This window comes from Pseudophryne corroboree, chromosome 3 (genome assembly GCF_028390025.1).
Source record: "Pseudophryne corroboree isolate aPseCor3 chromosome 3, aPseCor3.hap2, whole genome shotgun sequence".
Classification (NCBI taxonomy): Eukaryota; Metazoa; Chordata; class Amphibia; order Anura; family Myobatrachidae; genus Pseudophryne; species Pseudophryne corroboree.
In genome coordinates, this window is record NC_086446.1 from 202,188,277 (window position 1) to 202,215,286 (window position 27,010).

The 27,010-nt window shown below is 41.3% G+C and overlaps 1 long non-coding RNA gene across 1 annotated transcript in view; it reads left to right on the top strand.

Moving 5' to 3' along the window:
• LOC135057594 (uncharacterized) overlaps positions 1-27,010 on the top strand; it is a 452,598-nt gene that overhangs the window by 334,362 nt on the left and 91,226 nt on the right. Inside the window, exons 2-3 of the long non-coding RNA XR_010244227.1 lie at positions 10,649-10,800; positions 11,086-11,354. This is a non-coding gene — a long non-coding RNA (uncharacterized LOC135057594). The remainder of the gene's footprint in view (positions 1-10,648; positions 10,801-11,085; positions 11,355-27,010) is intronic.

Sequence of the window (27,010 nt, forward strand, 5' to 3'; positions counted from 1 at the left end):
TCTGAATGTTTCTACTATATTCGTACATCCTTTGTTTAAGAGGCATAATTGTTCCTCCCACATTTTCTAATCCACAGGGACATTATGGTAGGCAGAGGACGTCTTTTAAATCATATGATAATCCAAGTATTACTTTACGTGTTGTCCCTCTGGTGGATGATGTACTGTAAATTCTGTTATTTTGTATGCTCATTTCCTTGAGTGGAATGCATGTCCTGCATCTCCCACAATTGTGGAGCCCCCCCCCCTAGTTTGTTATAAATTCTGTAGTTATTTGTTGTACCTGATCTGTTGGTTTAATGTAATTGTTGTTTTTTTGCTTGTTGTTGTTTACAAATTTCATTTCAGGTCTGGCATGGTACTATGGGGGTCATTCTGAGTTGATCGCTCGCTGCCGATTTTCGCAGTGCAGCGATCAGGTAAAAAAATGGCATTTATGTGCATGTGTATGCCCTGCAATGTGCACGAGTGACGTACGGGTACAAAGCCTTTGTGGTTGTGCTCTGGTTCTAGCAAAGTTTTTCTTTGCACTGGCGGCCGCAAGAAGATTGACAGGAAAGGGGCATTTCTGGGTGTCAACTGACCGTTTTCAGGGAGTGTTTGCAAAAACGCAAGCAAGTCTGAAAAAATTCAGGCGTGTCAGGGCGGGTGTATGATGTCAAATCCGGGCATGAATAGGCTGAAGTGTTCGCAAGCGCTGAGTAGGTTCAAAGCTACTCTGAAACTGCACAAACTGTTTTTGCAGAGCTCGGCTGCACAAGCGTTCGCACTTCTGCTAAGCTAAAATACACTCCCCAGTGGGCGGCGGCATAGCATTTGAACGGCTGCTAAAACTAGCTGGCGAGCGATCAACTCAGAATGACCCACAATATACTATGTTTTGGATGTTCTCTCGGTATATTGTTTAACTCATGGTTCATTCTTGAGTCGAACCTTCCAGTGTTTCTTTAGAATATGTTTACTCTCCCCTGCTGCTTAGTTATACTGTGTTACAAAGAATACAGTACATTGTCCTTTTTTATGTTCAGTTTGTCCTTTTTGTACTGTAGTAGTTCTGTCCTATCAAATTGTGTTGTGTCTTGAAAAGCATTTTGTACCGTATGTGGATTGTATTGTTTATCTATTGTGTTTATTACACTGTGAAATTGTTATTACAAACATTTTCATGTGAATTGTTTTCCCATGATGTTTTTGATGACACATTTCAATTTTATACTATTTAATAAATAATAGAACATTACATGATGGTTACTGTTTTGTACATCAAGTGTCATGAATATATCCACTGTGTCTTATTTCTTCTGGACTATCATTGGATCCATTTTGGCCGTATAAGTAGGGTACAGTATGAATAGGACATCAAATAATACCTATGGCTAAAATCATGCTGAATGAAGACTCAAACTGGGAATCTGCAGGAATAAATATGGCCATAGGCAACAAGCTTTCAATATGTTCCCAGCTGCCAAGATGGCTATCAAAGTGGAAATTAAAGACAATCACAAATGTATATAAACGGTATTCTTGTTGAAAAACAGATTTGATCATAAAGAGCAATAATCTTCAAGATCTATAGTGGGAACACAGATTAACAAAAAGATAAGTATCTTTAAGAACAACACTCGCAAATAGTATGACCAGTTCATACTCTACAATGTAATTAATACTATGTTATGGCTAAAAATTCCAAGTATCCATGTTGATATAAATTGAAAAGATATTAACCTTATTTTGCAATAAGTTTTTGGAAATCAACTATTCCTCTCTACTTTTCAACTAACACTTCTACTTAATTAGCAACCATAGAAGAGCTTATAAATTGGAGCGATTTCTTTTTACATAAATCAATCTTTCTGTTTTTATAATCACCTTCAGTCATTCTCTTCAGTTCTACAAACTGAAAATCTGGTGACAGAGCGAATACTGACAAGGCAAAAGAAACAAAGAAATGATGTGCAAGGGAAAGCTTGATTATACTGGTAAACTTATGGGATATGCTTATGAAATAATTAAGAGGAGTTTATCCTTGATCATAATGGGAAATAATGAATTATGTGAATTAAAGAATATGGGGTAATAATGAGTAAAGGTAGAGATAAAAACCTTTTCCAAATATTTGAAAGTATAAATAAAAATGTTTAACAAGCATTAATCTGAATTGGAGGCAGTGCAAATAAAATATTCAGACAAACAGTAGCCAGACAAATTTTACCAACCTCCCCCACCCCAAAAAAGAGAAAATATGCAAAATACAAAAAAAATACACTATGCAAAATGTGAAAGGCTGATATTGAGGAACAGCACACAAAGGTGATCTATAGCTTGATTGAGACCTGCTGAACAATAAAAAAAAATTGTTTAAAATACAGCATGATAACTAAAGATATGTGCCGACCCAAATATTGGATCTATATCTCCTTCATGTGTTTTGATCTGTATTAGTTTTGCCAAAACTGCCCTTGCAGGTTTTGTTTTTTTTGTATTTATTTAGAAAAAAATATCATAAAAACAGCTAAAATCACAGAATTTGTTCCTGTTTTTGTTCCTACAGTATTATTAACTTCAATAACTTAATTCATTTCCAGTCAATTTTGACCACATTACAATATTATTTTCATCCAGGGTCAGGTCTTGCAGGTTTTGGATTCCATATAAGGGAGCCACATCTGGAACTTGGCACAATTGCACTCTCTTTCTGCCACGATGTCTGCAATAAAGTGGAAATATGCTGAATTAATACAAACAATAGTTGTGTATATCTGTCAAAAACATTTATATACATGGTACTACATAACTTGCGTAAAGCTGGATGAAGCAGCTACTTTCTCCAGGTCAAATATAGTTTTCAGGAACTGATCCTACATTGAGGCTAAAAATAATCTGTGCAGATTATTACAGCATCTAAAATATATATTGTACAATATATATTATTCATTGTTTGTACTGTGGTCAAAAATGCCTGGAAATGCCGGACAATTTATGTTTTTTGGGGTTAATAATACCCTAAGAACAAAAAAGGTCAAATCATTTGATTTTAGCTGTTTTTGTAAACCAAGAGAAATTAAACCAAAATCAGCAAAATTGGTCTGACACGGATCTTTAATAATAACTAGATCAAGGGCCCAAGGGAGGTAGAGTATGTATGTAGTGAAAGGAAGGATTGATTAGTAATTTCATTTAATTTGTTTGATTTTAAAAATTTTTATTAACCATTCGGGGTATTGGTGACTGTCTTTATTGCATAGACAATAATTTGTATTGGTTATTATAATAATCTGACTTTTACTAATGCAACTTGGACTTTTTCTTTGATTTTACATGCCAATTAAAGCCTTCTATGCCTCTCCTCTCAATTGTTCATCTTCCATATCTATCAACAAACACGAACCAAATGGGTTCCAGCACACACCACAATATGTACAAAAAACCTATAGTGTCACAATACGTGCATGAGTCAGAGATGATAATCTAATGCTATGATTTACTTTCATCTACAGTGTCACACAATATGTATATAGTCAGAAATAGTAACCAAACACTGCGGTTAGTTTTCAGCAACAGTGCCGCACGATATGTTTATGAGTATGAAATACTAATCCAACACTGTGGTTTAATTTAACCAACAGTGTCACACAATATGTGCATGAGTACAAAATATATTACTGTGGTACCACTTTCCCCCACAATGTGTATGAGTCCGAAATAGTACTCAAAACTGCAGTTTAATTTCACCAATAGTTTCGCACAATACATGTATGAAATATACTGCGGTCTGACCAGCAACGCCACATTACTTAAAATTGTATAGTACAGCATAAAAAAAAGAAAACCTGTATTATTTTATAATTATATTTTAGGCTTTTTTAGCTTTTATTTTAATATTATAATTAGAGATGTGCACCGGAAATTTTTCGGGTTTTGTGTTTTGGTTTTGGGTTCGGTTCCGTGGCCATGTTTTGGGTTCGAACGCGTTTTGGCAAAACCTCACCGAATTTTTTTTGTCGGATTCGGGTGTGTTTTGGTTTCGGGTGTTTTTTTAAAAAAACCCTAAAAAACAGCTTAAATCATAGAATTTGGGGGTCATTTTGATCCCAAAGTATTATTAACCTCAATAACCATAATTTCCACTCATTTTCAGTCTATTTTGAACACCTCACACCTCACAATATTATTTTTAGTCCTAAAATTTGCACCGAGGTCGCTGGATGACTGAGCTCAGCGACCCAAGTGGCCGACACAAACACCTGGCCCATCTAGGAGTGGCACTGCAGTGTCACGCAGGATGGCCCTTCCAAAAAATACTCCCCAAACAGCACATGACGCAAAGAAGAAAAAAAAGAGGCGCAATGAGGTAGCTGTGTGACTAATATAAGCGACCCTAGTGGCCATCACAAACACCTGGCCCATCTAGGAGTGGCACTGCAGTGTCATGCAGGATGGCCCTTCCAAAAAACACTCCCCAAACAGCAAAGAAAAATGAAAGAAAAAAGAGGTGCAAGATGGAATTGTCCTTGGGCCCTCCCACCCACCCTTATGTTGTATAAACAGGACATGCACACTTTAACAAACCCATCATTTCAGTGACAGGGTCTGCCACACGACTGTGACTGAAATGACGGGTTGGTTTGGACCCCCACCAAAAAAGAAGCAATTAATCTCTCCTTGCACAAACTGGCTCTACAGAGGCAAGATGTCCACCTCATCATCATCCTCCGATTTATCACCGTGTACATCCCCCTCCTCACAGATTATCAATTTGTCCCCACTGGAATCCACCATCACAGCTCCCTGTGTACTTTGTGGAGGCAATTGCTGCTGGTGCATGGAGGAATTGATTATAATTCATTTTAATGAACATCATCTTCTCCACATTTTCTGGAAGTAACCTCGTACGCCGATTGTTGACAAGGTGAGCGGCGGCACTAAACACTCTTTCGGAGTACACACTTGTGGGAGGGCAACTTAGGTAGAATAAAGCCAGTTTGTGCAAGGGCCTCCAAATTGCCTCTTTTTCCTGCCAGTATACATACGGACTGTCTGACGTGCCTACTTGGATGCGGTCACTCATATAATCCTCCACCATTCTTTCAATGGTGAGAGAATCATATGCAGTGACAGTAGACTACATGTCCGTAATCGTTGGCAGGTCCTTCAGTCCGGACCAGATGTCAGCATCAGCAGTCGCTCCAGACTGCTCTGCATCACCGCCAGCGGGTGGGCTCGGAATTCTGAGCCTTTTCCTCGCACCCCCAGTTGCGGGAGAATGTGAAGGAGGAGATGTGGTCAGGTCGCGTTCCGCTTGACTTGACAATTTTCTCACCAGAGTTCTTTGAACCCCTGCAGACTTGTGTCTGCCGGAAAGAGAGATCCAAGGTAGGTTTTAAATCTAGGATCGAGCACGGTGGCCAAAATGTAGTGCTCTGATTTCAACAGATTGACCACCCGTGAATCCTTGTTAAGCGAATTAAGGGCTCCATCCACAAGTCCCACATGCCTAGCGGAATCGCTCAGTGTTAGCTCCTCCTTCAATGTCTCCAGCTTCTTCTGCAAAAGCCTGATGAGGGGAATGACCTGACTCAGGCTGGCAGTGTCTGAACTGACTTCACGTGTGGCAAGTTCAAAAGGTTGCAGAACCTTGCACAACGTTGAAATCATTCTCCACTGCGCTTGAGACAGGTGCATTCCACCTCCTATATTGTGGTCAGTTGTATAGGCTTGAATGGCCTTTTGCTGCTCCTCCAACCTCTGAAGCATATAGAGGGTTGAATTCCACCTCGTTACCACTTCTTGCTTCAGATGATGGCAGGGCAGGTTCAGGCGTTTTTGGTGTTGCTCCAGTCTTCTGTACGTGGTGCCTGTACGCCGAAAGTGTCCCGCAATTCTTCTGGCCACCAACAGCATCTCTTGCACGCCCCTGTCATTTTTTAAATAATTCTGCACCACCAAATTCAAGGTATGTGCAAAACATGGGACGTGCTGGAATTTGCCCAGATTTAATGCACACACAATATTGCTGGCGTTGTCCGATGCCACAAATCCACAGGAGAGTCCAATTGGGGTAAGCCATTCTGCGATGATCTTCCTCAGTTGCCGTAAGAGGTTTTCAACTGTGTGCGTATTCTGGAAAGCAGTAATACAAAGCGTAGCCTGCCTAGGAAAGAGTTGGCGTTTGCGAGATGCTGCTACTGGTGCCGCCGCTGCTGTTCTTGCGGCGGGAGTCAATACATCTACCCAGTGGGCTGTCACAGTCATATAGTCCTGAGTCTGCCCTGCTCCACTTGTCCACATGTCCGTGGTTAAGTGGACATTGGGTACAACTGCATTTTTTAGGACACTGGTGAGTCTTTTTCTGAGGTCTGTGTACATTTTCGGTATTGCCTGCCTAGAGTAATGGAACCTAGATGGTATTTGGTACCTGGGACACAGTACCTCAAACAAGTCTATAGTTGGCTCTGCAGTAATGATGGATACCGGAACCACGTTTCTCACCGCCCAGGATGCCAAGGCCTCAGTTATCCGCTTTGCAGCAGGATGACTGCTGTGATATTTCATCTTCCTCGCAAAGGACTGTTGGACAGTCAATTGCTTGGTGGAAGTAGTACGACTTCCCCTCTGGGATGACAATCGACTCCCAGCAGCAACAACAGCAGCGCCAGCAGGAGTAGGCATTACACACAAGGATGCATCGGAGGAATCCCAGGCAGGAGAGGACTCGTCAGAATTGCCAGTGACATGGCCTGCAGGACTATTGGCATTCCTGGGGAAGGAGGAAATTGACACTGAGGGAGTTGGTGGGGTGGTTTGCGTGAGCTTGGTTACAAGAGGAAGGGATTTACTGGTCAGTGGACTGCTTCCGCTGTCGCCCAAAGTTTTTGAACTTGTCACTGACTTATGATGAATGCGCTGCAGGTTACGTATAAGGGAGGATGTTCCGAGGTGGTTAACGTCCTTACCCCTACTTATTACAGCTTGACAAAGGCAACACACGGTTTGACACCTGTTGTCCGCATTTCTGTTGAAATACTTCCACACCGAAGAGCTGATTTTTTTTGTATTTTCACCAGGCATGTCAATGGCCATATTCCTCCCACGGACTACAGGTGTCTCCCCGGGTGCCTGACTTAAACAAACCACCACTCCATCAGAATCCTCCTTGTCAATTTCCTCCCCAGCGCCAGCAACACCCATATCCTCCTCATCCTGGTGTACTTCAACACTGACATCTTCAATCTGACTATCAGGAACTGGACTGCGGGTGCTCCTTCCAGCACTTGCAGGGGGCGTGCAAATGGTGGAAGGCGCATGCTCTTCACGTCCAGTGTTGGGAAGGTCAGGCATCGCAACCGACACAATTGGACTCTCCTTGTGGACTTGTGATTTCGAAGAACGCACAGTTCTTTGCTGTGCTTTTGCCAGCTTAAGTCTTTTCATTTTTCTAGCGAGAGGCTGAGTGCTTCCATCCTCATGTGAAGCTGAACCACTAGCCATGAACATAGGCCAGGGCCTCAGCCGTTCCTTGCCACTCCGTGTGGTAAATGGCATATTGGCAAGTTTACGCTTCTCCGACGACGATTTTATTTTAGATTTTTGAGTCCTTTTTTTACTGATATTTTGTGTTTTGAATTTTACATGCTCTGTACTATGACATTGGGCATCGGCCTTGGCAGACGACGTTGATGGAATTTCATCGTCTCGGCCATGACTAGTGGCAGCAGCTTCAGCACGAGGTGGAAGTGGATCTTGATCTTTCCCTAATTTTGGAACCTCAACATTTTTGTTCTCCATATTTTAATAGGCACAACTAAAAGGCACCTCAGGTAAACAATGGAGATGGATGGATACTAGTATACTTATGGATGACGAGTGACTGACGACACAGAGGTAGCTACAGCCGTGGACTACCGTACTGCGTCTGCTAGTATAGAGATGATAATGATATAAAAAATATATATATATCACTACTGCAGGTATATATAATATAATGACGGACCTGCTGGACACTGTTAGCAGACTCCTAAACTACTAGTATGAAGAAGATAGAAAAAAAAACCCCACCACAGGTAGGTATACAATTATGTACGAGCACTGGTGACACAGAGGTAGCTACAGCCGTGGACTACCGTACTGCGTCTGCTAGTATAGAGATGATAATGATATAAAATATATATATATATATATATCACTACTGCAGGTATATATAATATAATGACGGACCTGCTGGACACTGTCAGCAGACTCCTAAACTACTAGTATGAAGAAGATAGAAAAAAAAACCCCACCACAGGTAGGTATACAATTATGGACGAGCACGGACGACACAGAGGTAGCTACAGCTGTGGACTACCGTACTGCGTCTGCTAGTATAGAGATGATAATGATATAAAATATATATATATATCACTACTGCAGGTATATATAATATAATGACAGACCTGCTGGTCACTGTCAGCAGACTCCTAAACTACTAGTATGAAGAAGATAGAAAAATAAACCCCACCACAGGTAGGTATACAATTATGGACGAGCACTGACGACACAGAGGTAGCCACAGCCGTGGACTATTGTACTGCGTCTGCTAATATAGAGATGATAAAGATGATAGAGATGAACAAAAAAAATATAACACTACTGCAGGTAAATATTTATATAATATAATGAATGACGGACCTGCTGGACACTGTCAGCAGAATGCGTTTACAGAATTAAAAAAAAAAAACACCACAGGAGTGTTTAACTTTTTCAGGCAGACAATATACTGGTGGTCACTGGTCAGTCACACTGGCAGCAAAAGTGTGCACTGTACTCCTGCTATAACTGCACCCCAGTCTCCCCCACAATTCAGCTGTGTGAGCAGTGAGCACTCAGCACAGTCAGATATACATAGATGATATTATCATGCAGCACACTGAGGCTGAGCACAGATATGGTATGTGACTGTGTATCGGTTTTTTTCAGGCAGAGAACGGATTATATTAAATAATAAATAAAACTGGTGGTGTTCACTAGTAACTATCAGCAAAACTCTGCACTCTGAGTACTCCTAATGCTCCCCAAAATTACTAAGTTAGTAGTAAATCAACTCAAGTGTCTCTATCTATTCTAACGGAGAGGACGCCAGCCACGTCCTCTCCCTATCAATCTCAATGCACGTGTGAAAATGGCGGCGACGCGCGGCTCCTTATATAGAATCCGAGTCTCGCGATAGAATACGAGCCTCGCGAGAATCCGACAGCGGGATGATGACGTTCGGGCGCGCTCGGGTTAACCGAGCAAGGCGGGAAGATCCGAGTTTGCCTCGGACCCGTGTAAAAAGGCTGAAGTTCGGGGGGGTTCGGATTCCGAGGAACCGAACCCGCTCATCTCTAATTATAATGGGGAGGAGCCCCTGGTTGGACAGTCAAATCACCCCTAGGTGGACACAGCACCCCTTGTCAGATACACCAGGTGACAGACAGACAACACCCCTGGACTGATACTTATAGGAGTCGGACACATGACCCCTGGCTGTACACACACAGTATACTGGGTTGTTGTTTTTTAACACTGGGACAGAGCCACTGGATGTACATAGACAGGTCACCCCTTGTCAGATACACCACCAGACGACAGACAGAGCACCCTGGACTGATACTGATACATAGGACACACTAGGATATACCAGCCCCTGAATGTACACATACAGTATACTGGATTTTTTTTTTTTTTTAACACTGGGGCAGAGCCCCTGGATGTATATGTATTATGGACAGATCACCCCTTGTCAGATACACCACTTAATGACAGACAGAGCACCCCTGGACTGATGCACCAGCCCTACAGCAGCCAGCAGCCCCATGCCCATGCTACATTACCCCAGCACTGAGATGGACACGTCCGTTCAGTGCAGTCTCCACAGCCAGAGTAAAAACAACACAGAACACTGGGACCTTTATATACCTTTATAGAATCCAAAACCCTGTGAGAATCTGACAGCGGATGATGATGATGTTTTGCCTTGTTTTGGGATCCAAGTCTGGTGGGAAAACCCGGATCCAGTCTTGGATCGTGAAGTTCAAGTGGGTCCTCTGAGATCTGGACTTGCTGATCTCTAATAATAATCATTGTGGATATGGCAAAGCTACTTGATCACTATCGACAAACTTCCATCTTAATTTACAATGCAGAATGCCTCCTTGTGTTTCAGAACTTTTACAACGTTGTGGCCAGCAAATACAATGACTTTACTCCCAAACTGTATGTAAACATATTTAAGAATGCAAAATAAATTTTTTCTGATTGTATTTTGCTCATTTGAGGATAATTGAGGTTGGCATACCTGTCTTAATGGATGACCCGGAACTTGATAAAACCCATCTATACTTGCATACTTGATTTTATTAACAGGAACTCTGTGTCATTGCTTCTATTATATTGTTTACTGATAAAATAGGTCTCTCTATCTGTTGCTTACCTTTGCCATTGGCACTGCCTTATGGGAGGATGCCTTTCCTTACTAGTTGGGATGAGGGAATAACCTGTTGAGTATACTGTATCTCATGTTATTATTTACCATTCCATCTACACATAATAAAAATATGTTGATGTAACCATTAATATAATTGAATGTATTTTGCTACCCCTAATCTCCCTAATCATTGTCTTTTCACAGATGTTCTCCAAATTGTTGTTGCCTGGGTTGGTGTCAATCTTATTGTTTTGTGAAGATTTTAATACCATTGGCAATCTATCTATGGACCAATAACAGCATACTGTTAGAAGCTGCAGAAGGATCAAATTTATTCTGGACAGTGCCATCTAGAGGTAATTATTAGGTTATACATGCTGTGCAGCCTGCTGTGCAGTGCATGTCATTTTGTGAAGTATATTATGTTACCATGGTTACTGTGAGCTTCTACCATGGGTGTCAAGATTTTGGAAATGTGTGCAGCTGATTATGTGAGCCTTAGCTCACTGACTCCTCAGTGCTAGTAATAGTCAGACGTACTCTTGTCAAGTATCTTCAGCTTCTGTGATCTTGTTTGCAACCTTGTTTCTAGCCTGCTACAGACTATTGCCTGTTAAATAGATTTTCCTGTCTTCAAACAGACCTCTACATGTCAAACAGGATTTCTTCATCTACAGACACAGACCTTGGCGTGTTTACTGAATGGCCTTGTCTACAGCTACACACCATTGCATGTTTAGTCAATTACCTTGCATGCAGCCACAGAACCCTGCATGTGGAGCAGGATTCCTTTTCTCAAGCCTACCGCTTTCTCTGCCTGCTAAAAAAAAATCGCCTTGCTGTCAACCTGCCTCTGATCACTTGCTGCATGTCAAATGGATGCCCTTGCCTTCTCCTGCCTATGAAGTTGGTGAGCTATTACTTATGTTATTTCTATGACAGTTGTGTTGTGTCCATTTACTAAATACACAACCTACTCTAACATCATGACAATGCCATCAATAAAGCTACCTATTCGAAGGAAAAATTATTTATAAACTCCTTCTACCAGAAAAGCCTAATGTTGGGTAAGCAGTTGAGCGCTGTGTACCCAGACGATATGGTGGCTGATATATCATTACCGTGGTACACATCAGAATGATGTAATAAAGGATTAAATGATCCCTTATTCCGGCCTTCATTACCTTGCACGGCGCTGTATATGATATTGTCCAGTCGGCTATGCAGCGCGACTGATGGGATGATATGGCATACAACCGTGATAAAGCATAGATTGGCCATGCACACTGAGTGGTCTGACTTATAAGTTGTTTTAATTCAGCAGGAAACTACATATCAGGCCAAGATCACTCCATTGTGTACCCAGCTTTATTGTGTTGTGGTTACCAAGGGAATTTATTTAACTAGTGAGGTCATAAGTTTAGAAGGTTGCTCAATATTTTGAGCAAAGGTCCTTTTTCTAAAACTTTTATGTTCATTCCATCAACAAAGCAGGTAGACCCTCACTATTTCTGTGACTATCTTTGAGGAGTTCATGCTCTTTCACAAGTCCCTTTGCAAAGCTGCTCCTGATGACCTAGAGAAGGGAAATTTTTATCTCCATGAAGCAAAAGTTACCTGGGTCTCCATTTAAGAAGAAGATGCTCCTAGAAGACCACGTCACTGATGATTAAATTCTCCCAATTATATATCTAATCATTATCTAATGGCAGATCTCTGGACCATAATGGCTTTGGGGCAGAGTATTGCAAATTATTGCAGTTTACCACTTTCTGTCTCTCTCTATAATCATATCCTTACCTCAGGTTAGACCACACTATGCTACAATGAGAGCTAGAGTCATGTTCTTACCAAACCTAGAAGAAATGCTGCTTTCATGGGTTCATATCACCTGATATTTTTGATTCTGCAAGAAATTTGAGATTTTGACTTAATTAATGGCCAGAAAACTACAAACCTCTTTCATCTGTCTGGTCTTGATTGCTTAGTTAAGCTTTGGCAAACAAAGGAAATCAATGCAGTGATTATTACTATGCATCATCACAAAGCTAAAGATAATATATTGATTAATAAGATTGTGTGGCCACATCACACCTGTCTTCTAAACTTCGGTCTGTCTGGCCTTCTTTTTCCTAATTCATGCATACCATTACTATTCCCTTGTGACCCAAGTGTGACCATTAATATTACTAAAAGTAACTTTCATTTACATTTTCATTTACAGTGGGGTACTTGACAAAGCTGCCCACTCTCTTCCTTACTTTTTATCTTGCTTTTTAGTCAGATTTATACGGGCAATTCCAAATTTTCATATCATAAAGACTGGCATTAGAGAGGTAAAAGTCATTGCATTTGTGGAAGATTTCATTGCCTTTATTAAAAGTTTCTGTAGATTTAAAATCTTTGCAAGATTTTCTATCATTTTTGAAAAATCAATTATGTATGTTTTATTTTTTCTTGTGCAGTTTCTCATCTGTGCATGTGTCTAACGTGCACTGCACATGTGTCCAGATGGTGTTTGTACAGATTCAGATACATGACTAAGAAGTGTAGTAGACATGTGTTTGGCTTTCCTAGGTGATTACAGGGGGTTGGCTAATCAGATGCAAATGTAACTTACTATGGGTGTGTTGCTGAAAGTGGATGTGCGTAGAGATGCTGAAATGCTCACAGTACTCAGGCGGATGATCTGCACCTAGCATAGGGCCAACAATGGTGGTTTCAAAAGATGCACAAAACAACTGCAGTGTTTTTAGACACTGACAGTGGGCACCTCAATCCTTATATATTTTAAAGCAGGGAATGTTATTGAATCAGGTTTAGCATTAAGTCACAGATGCAACTGCACAAAATATACAAGAAAGGCAGGGCCGGATTAAAAAACAGGAGACAAGTGGTCTTCCCAGGGCCCCCATAATCTGTCCCTCCTGATTTGTATGAGGGACCCCAATGATTTTCCATCAGCATTATTAAATCCGCCAAAGTGCTGCAGCTGCATACACAGACACTCACTTTCAGAGACTTTCCCACAGCCCTCTGGGATACTATGAGTCATAGTATCCCAAAGAGCCACGTGCAGAGCTGACTGAGTTAGTGAGTGAGGCACCATTTACTATGCACCTCAGATAACTTCAGCGGCACCGTCTGTGGTGGATTGGTGTGGCCGGGTTCTCTGGCTGTTATGTACTGCATCCTGAGCCTTCCATTTAGTCAGTGTCACTGAAACTAACTCAGAGTGTGTTGTTGCTGTGCACACTCACACTGCGGTGCAGAAATTAGTTGATCAGTGAGTTTTTTTTAGTATATCTCTAGCTATCTATATGTACATATCTGCCTAGTAATAGTAGTCTCTATAACAACAATATAAAATAGCGTCAATATATGACTTTTATCGATAGGGGCCCCCACAAGTTTGTTGCAGAAGGCCCCCACAGAACTTAATCGGGCCCTGAAGAAAGGCCACTTCTGCGTCCAACTTAGAATTAGGCCCTATGAAGAGAGATCCTGTCCACTTGATAGACCCCATCCCCTTAAAAGAATCCACCCCCATTAGGGCTGCTTCAATACATTTCCTGTACTGCTTTTCCATCTCAAGCCGGGAGCTTCCCTGCGATTGTGATTTTGCTACTTGAGTGTATTTTTTACATGTGATTTATCTCATGCGATCTAACGTTATTAAACCTATTTCTGTGCAATTGAGGAAAATATAATGGTCAGCCCGTGAGATTTGCGACTGAGATGTGAAGCACACGGGAGCGCACCTCGCATCACAATTGCACAAAAAGAACATGCAATGTGACACTTTTCATGCAATCCGTCTCAGCAATTCGTCTCAATCGCATAAAAACAGGCCATATCGCACATTCTGACTTTATGTATGACTGTAAATCGACTAATAAAACCTTTTTCAAAAAAAAAAAACCAGGCCATATCGCACTAGTGGATGGGGTCCTTAAGTCTATGCACATTTTTGGTTGTTATAGGTAAAGCGCAAGATAAACCTTGCTTAAAAATGTGTGATTTTGCTATACTAATATTATGTGTTGTGTTAATAGACTCTTGCTCTGATTCTTGTCATCTGACCCTTCTTACTTCATGGCAAGCAGTGCCTCCTCTTAATAACTTAATAACAAACAGCTGGTTGAAGATTTGTAAACAAAGATGATTTACTATTGTAAAACAGAGAAAAGCCATATATAGATATCTACATAAATCTAGCTTGGAATTTGTACTATCTGAGGCATTATTAGTAAATAGGATTAACAATGAAGCATTAAGGCAAGATTACAAAAAAATACACATACACATCTAATGTTTATTTAAATAAAATAGAGCAATCGTGCTAAATATATGAATCATTTTTTAGTAAGTAATCAGGCAGAAATAGTTGCACGTCTGAGTTAAATGATGAAAACTGCTCATTTTCCATGCCCCCATAGAGAGGGCTTTATGAGAGCAGTATGTATTAAATTGTTTTGTTCATTTGGAGCGAGATGAAAATTGCTCTTTTTTTCACCTTGTACCCCAGCCAAACTTATGCAAATGAACAAGCTAGACTAAATTCAGTTTTTATTCTTAAAAATTACTTTAAAATAAATTTGCCAGCTGAAATTGTCTTCACTGTATAACACATTAGTATTAAAAGCGGCAAGAAAATGAATAGATGTGTGTTCTCAGCTGGGGAGAAAGCTTAGGGACTATACATACACACTCATACATCATTGCTTAATTGAGTCAAGTTAATAGACTCTCTAAAGAACTGAATTATTGAAGTATAAAGTGAAATGCTTTTGCAAGGAGAACCTGGTAAGGAACTTCTTTTAAATGTGTGCGCAGTGGATAGAAGCTCTTTGCATATTAATCTTTTCATGTATTATTCTTAAGGCACAATACATCCCTACAATGTGATGGCAAAACAGATCACTTTTTAAAATGTTTAACTAAATATGGCACAAATGTTTTTAAACATTTTTCACATTGAAAGTTATTATGTAGAAAAATGCAGTCATTTCAGACAGAGATTACTAATTTAAGCAAAGAATAGTAATTTCTATAACAACTTATGCATACAGATGTGTCCACATACAGAAATCCTCAAATATTGCCAAATAGCAACATTTATCGCAACAATAAATAAGTAATTTTGCCTTATTCAGAGAAGTATGACAACTGATGGCTTGGTGGGTGAATTGAGGCAATGCAGAATAAGTCGTGATTGACAGATTGATGAGTATAGGGACCAGAGTGGAGGCAGAGCTGGCCAGCATTTTCTCACAAATAGGAATGTGTCACCCAGTTTTCTAGGAGTACCAAGGCCATGCTCTGCATCTTCTAATTTATTCATTTAATTATTAACAGTTTCTTATATAGCACAGCATATTCTGTTGCACTGTATAATTGGAACAACAGTAATAGAACAAAACTGGGTAATAGCAGACAGACATAGAAGTAGGAAGGCCCTGCTCACAAGCTTACAATCTATAGGGAAATAGGCACTGATGCACAAGTGTAGGTGCTACCTATTGCATAATGGCCCATTAAGATTGCAAATGTTCTTAATGGGCTGTATGATATGGTCACACAGTAATGTTGGCCAAGGGTAAGGAGGGTGTGACAGTAAAGAAAGACAAAATATGTGAGGTAATGTGTGGACTGTACAAAGGGGATGTAATTAGATAGGGAGGTGTTCAAGGTTATGTGGGTGGGTCAGGAATTTGAAAAGCTTGTCTGAAGAGGGGCGTTTTTATGGAATATTGAAGGTTTGGAGACTAACGGTCAGTCTTATTGTTCTTGGGAGGGCATTCCACAGAGTGGGGGCAGACTGGAAAAAGTCCTGTAATTTTGAGTGGGAGCAAGCAATGCGTGTGGATAAGATGAAGATCTTGTGCAGAGCGGAGCAGTCGGGTAAGGAGATATTTTGATATTAGCGAGCTTGTGGGGAAGGGTTGATTGTTGAGTAATCAACAGTGATAGAGATATCAAGTTGGTAACTATTAGTGACTGGTAGAAATAGAATTAATTCTGTTTTGGAGATATTAAGTTTGAGGTGGCGAGATGACATCCAAGATGAAATGGCAGAAAGGCATTCAGTGACACAGCCCAATACAGATGGTGACAAATCTGAGGAGAATAGCTAGATTTCGGTATCATCCACATACAGGTGATATTGAAAGCCGAAAGAGCTGATTAGTTTGCCAAGAGATGTGGTATAGTTTGAGTAAAGCAGAAGACCTAAGTCTGAGCCTTGCGGTACTCAAACTGTTAGAGGTAGTGAGGAGAAGGTGGACTCAGTGAAACAAACACTAAAAGAACAATTAAATAGGTTGAGAACTAAGAAAGGGCTGTGCCCTGGAGGGGTGGTCTTCAGTATGCTGCCAGCTGGGATCCCGGCGACCAGCATACCGGTGCCAGGATCCGGACCGCAGGCATGCTGACACATATTCTTCCTCTTGGGGATCCATGACCCCCATGGAGCAAGAATAAATAGCGTGGCACACGTAGCGCACCACCGTGTCCGCAGCATGGCAAGCGCAGCGAGCCCGCAAGGGGCTCATTGGCGCTTGCCCAGCTGTTGGTGTGCCGTCGGTCGGGATCCCTTTGCCGGTATGCTGGTCCCCAGGATCTTTGCCGCTGGCCACTCATGCTACACCTTCCTGGAGACCTAGGGAGTGTTTGTATGAGAAGAGAGTGGTCAACAGTGTCAAAAGCAACAGAGAGATCAAAGAGAATAAGAAGTGAGCAATTGCATTTTAGATTTAGCAGTAACCACATCATTCACTATTTTGGTCAGTACTATCTCTGTGGAGTGTTGGGAACAAAAACCTGACTGAAGTGGGTCCAATAAGTTCCGTGCGGTGAGTGCAGTCAAGGCTCTCAAGTAGCTTGGAGGAGCATGGAAGCTGAGAGATAGGACAATAATTTAAGAGAGAGTTAGGGTCAGAATTTTTTTTCATATAGCAGACTTTTTCTAATGTAGACTTTGTAATTATGTTAGCCATTCTGCATAAGCTGAAGCTTACTCATGTTGCTGAGGGCAAAATGGTGCTCCAATGTTGTGTCTTTAGATGCAGCACTCACATTACAGATAGTGGCAAAAGGCATCTCTTTACTACAAATACCTCTTGCTTCATTAACATTTTTACACATTGCTGCTGCACCCAAATATGATGCAGTGATGTGTACTTTGTCAGTCTCTGAATCAGGCTCACTATTTGCAAAATTGAATTAAAATTAGCACAATGAAGACAAGAGTAGCAAGATTGAAGAAAAACAGAGTTGAGGAAAATGCACATGAGGAAAGGATAATATGTGTGACCCTCAACCATCCACAATTATGCTTAATCTGCAACTTTATACTAATTCCTTTGTGATAAAAAAAACTATAAAACTCTTTGCCAAATAATGGTTGAATTCAAATGTCATAGAATTGTTTGCCCAGCCAAATTCTCACAACGTCCGATACACTTTATGGTGGTGGGATCTCGCTCAGAAGTGTTTGCTACCCCATATGGTAGCGAGTACTTTTGAGTGAATATGGGTGAGAGACAGCTTCTGTTGCTTGCATTTAAATGCCACAGCAACAGCCACTCTCTGCCTTCAACAACAATTGAATTCACCCTAAAATGGAATTTTAAGGATACAAAGTAACAGGCAAAAGTACCAAGGTTGAGGAAAAAGTATACAGGGCTGGTCAGCTGCAAGTGAATATTGTCATTTAGCTTTACATGTAGGGACTAAAGGTTGATTGAAAAAGCAAAATCTTCCTCTGATGGGCAAAACCACGTGTACTGCAGGTGGGGCAGATATAACATGGGCAGAGAGAGTTATATTTGGGCGGGGTGTGTTCAAACTGAAATCTAAATTCCAGTGTAAAAATAAAGCAGCAAGTATTTACCCTGCAAAGTAACAATATAACCCACCCAAATCTAAATCTGCCCCCCCCCCCCCCCCTGTAGTGCTCATGGTTTTGCCCGTTAGAGGAATATTTTGCTTTTGCAATCTACCTTGAATTAGTCCTTTAATCTGTAAATTTATATTGGTTCCTTTGCAACAAGAAGCCTAGAATACTGGGGGTAATTCCAAGTTAATCGCAGCAGGACATTTTTTAGCAATTGGGAAAAACCATGTGCACTGCAGGGGGGGGGGGGGGGGGGCAGATATACATTTGCAGAGAGAGTTAGATTTGGGTGTGGTGTGTTCAATCTGCAATCTAATTTGCAGTGTAAAAATAAAGCAGCCAGTATTGACCCTGCACAGAAATAAAATAACCCACCCAAATCTAACTCTCTCTGCAAATGTTATATCTGCCACACCTGCAGTGCACATGGTTTTGCCCAATTGCTAACTTTCTTGCTGCTGCAATCAACTCAGAATTACCCCCACTGTTTGCAAAGTTGCAAGATTGAGGAATGTACACTGAATGGAAATTGCACCAGGCTACTTGTACCTCATGGCAGAAGAGGGACAGGTGTGTGAGGACTAGAGATGTGCAGTTTGGCTTTCCTGAAATACAAACACACCTGAACTTAGGGTTTCAGAATTTAATTAAGTCCCTCACTTTGGAGTTCCAAGTGAAACAGAGTCCTGGCTCAGGTTTGTTGCCAGTTTGGAATTTGGATTTAAAATCCAAACTTGGGTTTTGGATTTCACGGAAACAGGTCCAAATTTCATGATTTTAGCTTTTTTATCTTTTTTTCCCAGTGTTTATCGATTTTATTAATTTAAAATCGAACCAAAAACTGAATCTGAATTAAAACACTACAGAATAGTTTTGCCAAAGCCAAAACACAATAATGTATTAGAACAATTGTAAGCTTGCAAGAGCAGGGCCTTCTCCCCTAATATGCCTTTCTTTCTCTTATTTATACAGGTACTTCCTAATTTATGTTTCATATACACCTTATACACATATGGTCGGATGTAATGATGCCAGAGTTGCTGGCGGGATGCTGGCTGAACTGGGACCTTTTTTAAAGAGGCAATCACTTACAAGGCAAAACAATGCCTTGCGATTACCCTTTAAAAAAAAGCATCTGAGTTTGGTTGGCATCCCACATGGTCACTGAACTTGGACATCATTAAATCCAATGTAATGTTTTACAATATTTTTAATAGTTATGTACCGTAGACAAAGTTTGTGCACATTGAACCATCAGAAAGGAAAATTGCCACTATCTTAGTCTCGCTGAAAAAAATTCTGTATTTCGGAATACTCTGTATTTTGGAATTTTGGATATGGGAGAATCAACCTGTAATAGTATTGTTTCTTTTGCATAGCTCACCCCTTTCATAAATCATTGTATTTTAATTTCAAGGTTTTAAACACCTAGCAGTATGACAAAGACTAAAGATGAGCGGGTTCAGTTGCCTGAGAACCAAACCTCCCCGAACATCACTACCCGAACCCGACTCCGAGTCAGACTCGGGTTTTTCCTGTCTGACTCGGAAAACAGAACGAGGCAAAATGTGAGCATCCCGCTGTCGGATTATCGTGGGGTTTGTATTACATATCAAGAGCCGCGCGTCGCCGCCATTTTCACTTCGTAATTGGAGATTGTAGAGAGAGGACATGTCTCCGTCCTCAGTATCCTGCATCAGTTCAGTGGTAGTGTCTTGTGCTGCATCAGTCCAGTCACAGTGGTGGTGTCCTCTGCTTCCATATGTCCAGTGCTGCTGTATAAGTCCAGTCCAGTGGAGCTGTGTTGTGCTGCATCTGTTCAGTGATGGTGTATTGTGCTGCATTTGTCCAGTCATGGTGGTGGTGTCCTCTGCTGCCATATGTCCAGTGCTGCTGTATAACTCCAGTCCATTTCAGTGGTGCTGTGTTGTCCTGCATAAGTCCAGTGCTAGTGTTTTGTGCTGCATCAGTCCAGTCACAGTGGTGGAATCCTCTGCTGCCATATGTCCAGTGCTGCTGTATAAGTCCAGTCCATTGCAGTGGTGCTTTGTTGTCCTGTATCAGTCCAGCGGTTGTGTTCCTGTGCTGCCGTATATGTCCAGTGGTTCTGCCATATAATTCCAGTGTTACTGGCGTATAAATCCAGTCCAGTGATACTGTCGTATTTATCCAGTGGTACTGCCATATAATTCCAGTGATACTGGTGTATAAATCCAGTCCAGTGATACTGCTGAATAATTCCAGTCGTACTGCTGTATAATTGTAGTCGTACTGCTGTATAATTGTAGTCGTACTGCCATATAATTCCAGTCGTACTGCCGTATAATTCCAGTGATACTGCAGTATAATTCCAGTGGTACTGCCGTATAAATCCAGTAAAGTGATACTGCCGTATAATTCCAGTGGTACTGCCGTATAATTCCAGTGGTACTAGCGTATAAATCCAGTGGTACTAGCGTATAATTCCAGTGGTACTGCCGCATAATTCCAGTGATACTGCTGTATAATTCCATTGGTACTGGTGCATAATTCCAGCGGTACTCGCAAATAAATCCAGTCCAGTGATACTGCCGTATATGTCCAGTGATACTGCCATATATGTCCAGTGGTACTGCCATATAAATACCGCAATACTGCCATACATGTCCAGCGGTACTGTCGTATAAATCCAGTGGTACTGCCGTATAAATCCAGTCCAGTGGTACTGCCATATATGTCCAGTGGTACTGCCGTATATATCTAGTGGTACTGCCGTACATGTCCAGTGGTACTGCCATATAAATCTAGTCCATACTTGCCTACCTGACCCTCTCCATGAGGGAGAAAATGCTCTGTTCCTGGACTTTCCTGGTAATGTATGATTGCCATCACCTGTGGTGAAACACGTTTCTTATCAATTAACTAGCTCACCACAGGTGATGGCAATCATACATTACCAGGAAAGTCCAGGAACAGAGCATTTTCTCCCTCATGGAGAGGGTCAGGTAGGCAAGTATGATCTAGTCCAGTGATACTGCCATATATATCCAGTGGTAGTGCCGTATATGTCCAGTGGTACTGCCGTATATGTCCAGTGGTACTGCAGTACATGTCCAGTGACTCCCGCAGCAACAACAGCAGTGGCACCAGTAGCAGCATCTTTCAAATGCCAACTCCTTCCTAGGCAGGCTACGCTATGTATCACTGCTTTCCATAAGAACCACACCTCTTACGGAAACTGGGGAACATCATTGCACAATGGCTTACCTTAATTAGACTCTCCTGGGGATTTGTGATATCGGACAATGCCACCAATAATGTGCGTGCATTACATCTGGGCAAATTCCAGCACGTCCCATGTTTTGCACATACAATTAATTTGGTGGTGCAGAATATTTTGAAAAATGACAGGGGTGTGCAGGAGATGCTGACGGTGGCTCTAAAAATTGCGGTCCACTTTCGACATTCTGCCACCGCATGTCAAAGACTGGAGCGCCATCAAACACTCCTGAACCTGCCCTGCCATCACCTGAAGCAAGAGGTGGTAATTAGGTGGAATTCAACACTCTATATGCTTCAGAGGATGGAGGAGCAGCAAAAGGCCATTCAAGCCTATACATCCACCTACAATATAGGCAAAGGAGGGGAAATGAACCTCACTCAAGGACAATGGAGAATGATTTCCATCTTCTGCAAGGATCTCCAACCCTTCAAACTTTCCACACATGAAGTCAGTTGAGACACTGCCAGCTTGAGTTAGGTCATTTCCCTCATCAGGCTTTTGCATAAGCAGCTAGAGAAATTGAAGGTGGAGCTAAGATGGAGCGATTCCGAAAAGTATGTGGGACTTGTGGATGTAGCCCTTCATTCGCTTTGCCAGGATTCAAGGGTGGTAAATCTGCTGAAATCAGAGCACTACATTTTGGCCACCATGCTTGATCCTAGGTTTAAAGCCTATGTTGTATCTCTCTTTCCAGCAGACACAAGTCTGCAGTAGTTAAAAGACCTGCTGGTGAGAAAATTGTCAACTCAAGCGGAACGTGACCCATCAACAGCTCCTCCTTAATTTTCGCCCGCAACTGGGGCTGTGAGGAAAAAGGATAAGATTTCCTAGCCCACCCACTGGCGGTGATGCAGGGCAGTCAGGAGCAAGTTCTGACATCTGGTCCGGACTGAAGGACCTGCCAACGATTAGTGACATGTTTACTGTCACTTCATATGATTCTGTCACCATTGAAAGAATGGTGGAGGATTATATGAGTGACAACATCCAAGTAGGCATGTCAGACAAGTCCGTATGTATACTGGCAGGATAAAGAGGCAATTTTGATGGTCTTGCACAAACTGGCTTTATTTTACCTATGTTGCCCCCTTCCCGTGTGTACTCCGAAAGAGTGTTTAGTGCAGCCGGTAACCTTGTCAGCGATCAGCGTAGAAGGTTACTTCCACAAAATGTGGAGAAGATGATGTTCATCAAAATGAATTAGAAATTCTTCCGGGAACACCTTTACCAGCAATTGCCTCCAGAAAATACACAGGGACCTGTGATGGTGGATTCCAGTGGGGACAAATTAATACTCTGTGAGGAGGAGGATGTACACACTAAAAGGGGTGAGGAATCTGAGGATGAGGTCGACATCTTGCCTCTGTAGAGCCAGTTTGTGTAAGGAGATATTGATTGCTTCTTTTCTGGTGAGGGTTCAAACAAATCAGTCATTTCAGCCACAGTCGTTTGGCAGACCCTGTCGCTGAAATGATTGGTTTGTTAAAGTGTGCATGTCCTGTTTATACAACATCAGGGTGGGTGGGAGGGCCCAAGGACAATATCCATCTTGCACCTCTTTTTCTTCTTTGCATCATGTGCTGCTTGGGCACTAGTTTTTTAAAGTGCCATCCTGTCTGACACTGCCATACAACTCCAGGGGTACTGCCGTAGAAGTCCAGGTGTTCTGCTGTATAAGTCCAGTCCAGTGGTGCTGTCTTGTGCTGCATCAGTCCAGTGGTGGTATCTTGTGCTGCATATTATTTACTCCAAATAAAAGGCTTATATACATTACTTATATTATTATCCAAGTAATATTTACATATTTTGCCCTGTGTGGTGTAGGGGTATACTCGCCTGTGCTGCATATTATTATAATGGCGCCAAATAAAAGGGTTATTATTATCCAAATTAATTTTACAGGCTTTGCCGTGTGTGTGGTTTAAGGTTACGCTCTCCTGTGCCACCAATATTGTGCATGTATTACATCTGGACAAATTCCAGCACGTCCCATGTTGTTTGTGCCGCACACTTGTGTCACTTAGCTTAGCCATCCAGCTACCTCATTGCACGTCTTTTTCTTCTTTGCATGATGTGCTGTTTGGGCCCTAGTTTTTTTAAGTGCCATCCTGTCTGCAACTTCAGTGCCACTCCTAGATGGGTGAAGTGTTTGTGCCGCACCCTTGTGTCGCTTGGCTTAGTCATCCAGCCACCTTGGTGCAACCTTTTGGCCTATAAACAATATTGTGAGATGTGAGTTGTTCAAAATAGACTGGAAATGAGTGGAAATTAATGTTATTGAGGTTAATAATACCGTAGGATCGAAATTTCCCCCAAATTATGTGATTTTAGCTGTTTTTATGTTTGTTTTTTTCAAAAAATCATCCAGATCCAAAACTAAAACCAAAATACGAAAAGGGTGGTTTTGGCAAAACCAATCTAGACCCAAAACACGAGCATGGAACCAGAATCAAAACATGAAAAGTGCCCGCCGCACATCTTTACTCAAGTGTTTTGAATCTTGTTGTAAACTGCATGGCATGGGCCATTATAGTGAGTGCAAGGGATGCCATTGCTATGGGGCTCAGAGGGGACCCAGGTAAAAAAGTTGCATACCAATATCTCAGATTTGCCTGCTAAGCAATTGAATCTGATCCATTGCCCAGTCTGAATTGTGTGACATTACATTTTCAGTGAAAAGTGTGTGTAGTGGATGCAGGGCCGGATCTTGCCCTTGTGGCGCCCCGGGCAAAAATGGGGGCATGGTCAGTTACGCCCCCATTTGTGCCCCCTGTAGCGCAGCTGAAAAAAAATAAAAAATAAAATAAAAGTATACTTACAATCCCCGCTCCTGATTCCAGACCTCCTCCTCCGCCGGCGCCGCTCTTCTCCTGGACTCGGATGGTTGTGTCTGTCCTCGGATCTATGGGAGAGACGTCATTACGTCTCTCCCATAGCACAGCATAGACACTTGAGGTCAATTATGACCCCTAGTGTCTCTGCCACTATGCTGTGCGGTGCGCGATGACGTCATCGCGCACCGCACAGCACAGTCCTCTCCATGAAGGGAAACTAGACGCTTAGCGTCTGGTTCCCTTCAAAGCGGGGGACCAGCGGCGGGCACAGCGGGGGGCACTGCAGAGGGCACAGTGGCGGATCTTGCCATGGTGCGGCGCCCTCCGGAGGGCGCCGGCGCCCTCCGGAAGGCGGCGCCACGGGCAAAAGTACTGCTTGCCCGTGGCAAGATCCGGTACTGAGTGGATGTTATAATAGTAAAGGGGCACTGTAATGTGGCATATTTTGAACTGGAGGCCACCGTTATGTGGCACAATAGGAACTAGAGGGCACTGTAATGTATTAAATTCTGATCTTCTCATGGTAATGTGGAGGGTACTATAATGGCAATTGATTGTATGTGAAGGGAGGCACTAGGGAACCATTATAATCACAGTAGAAGCCAGTGGTTTAAAAAAGTTATTAACAATATATTATATTTATACACTTACAGTACGTCACTTTAAAAGGAACAGATATTAATAAAAGACAGCACCAAAATTAATACAATTGCATGTAACCACTCAAATTATATGTAGCAATCTGAGAAGTGTTACCAGATTAGTGCTACTATATTGCAGTTCAATTAATGCATATGTCTATAGTCCTCAATGGGTACTAATGGGTTGTAGATATTGCAATTACGAATTAAACAATAAAGATTGTGCCAAATGTATAAAATAACCAGTTGGAGACTGGGGATGCAATTGTATTTATTTTGGTGCTGTCTGTCTTTTATTAATATATGTTCCTTTTAAAGTGACACGAGTTTAAATATAATAAACTGTTAATACCTTTTTTAAACCACTGGCTTCTACTGTGATTATAATGGTTCCCTAGTGTCACCCTTCACATACAATCAATTACTTTTCTATTTGAAACCTATGCAGATAAGTTTCTAGGGTCTGTCGCAATTGAATCATTACACCAATTAATTGATCCTATATGATAGATTGATTCATTTATATATTTAATTTAGTTAACCATACGCGCAGTCTGGTTAATTGTTTTGGGTTCTATAATGGCACATACTCTAATAAGTACTGGTGCACGTTAATGTGGCACAATATGAAATGGGGGCATTATAGTGTTGCACAGTACGAACAAGGGACACTATAATGTGGCATAATATGAATTAGGGATACGGTATGTCATAATGAGTATTGGGGATACTATCTAGCAAAATCTGTACTGGCATCTCTACAATGTGACATCATGTAAACTAAGAAACTACAATAGTTCATAAAATAAACTAAGGCACTACTATGTGGCATAATATTAACTAGGGCACTACTACTGTTTAGAAAATGAATAATGGCACTATTATAGGGTATACAATTAATAACTGCTGCGGAGTGGTGTTTCTCATGAGACACTGGGACAGAGGCGCATTCAATATCTTGCTATGGGACCCACAATGTTCTAGTTATGCCCCTGAAAGTACCAGTTTCTGTCTCACTTTACATAGAGGTCATTGACAAAATTTGTGGCTAAAGGAGGAGCACATCTCCCTCTCTCTCACCCTACATACTGTAGTGGTTCTTGGTTTACAACCTACCTTATTTTATTTGTAGATTTGCTATGTAGATCTTTTAGTACAAGGCTGCTAACTGCTGTGCCAGATTATGAAATAGGCAAAATAGTCACTGGTTTATGGGTTCCACGACGGGCACTATGACAATGGATCAAAATAATAATGATTTGATCTTGAAAGAAAATTACTATCAAGCTTTCCTGAATCATTTGTAAAAGATAGAAAAAAATTAATTAACTAAACGAATCAAAAACTTTACACCAAAGACTCTATAGAGAAAATACTGTACTAATGCAAGTACATAAACTATAGACATCACATTAACAATACAGTTTCCAGATCGTAGACTGGTAAAATTAAAAACATATTGGAAGAAAATTTGTGAGCCCCCCCCCCCCCCCCGCCCCCCGGATTACGACTGCCTTGGGGCCTCTACACTTTATGCAAATAAATCCCTCTGCATATTGCAATTACAGTAAATCAATTTTCTCTTTTAATTGTATAAATGACATGTACTGAACTTAGGGGCAGATGTGTCAATGTATTTTTGTGGTCAATGCTCAAAAAACAGCCAGTTTTTCAGTAGATTGCAGCATTAATTAAGCAATTACTTTTATGCTTGTACCTCATACAATTTCTTTTTATAAGACATTTATCTGTTTTTACCAATTTGCTGTATATTTATTAAATGCTAAATCTCAGTGATAAGAACGTTAACTGTCTTCACAATTACTTTTATGCTTGTACTTCATACAATTTCTTTTTTGGTGGGGGAAAGGTAGGGTTAGGGGAAAGGGAAATTAAAACTCGAGCACAGGTCATAAGATCTAAATGTTATGG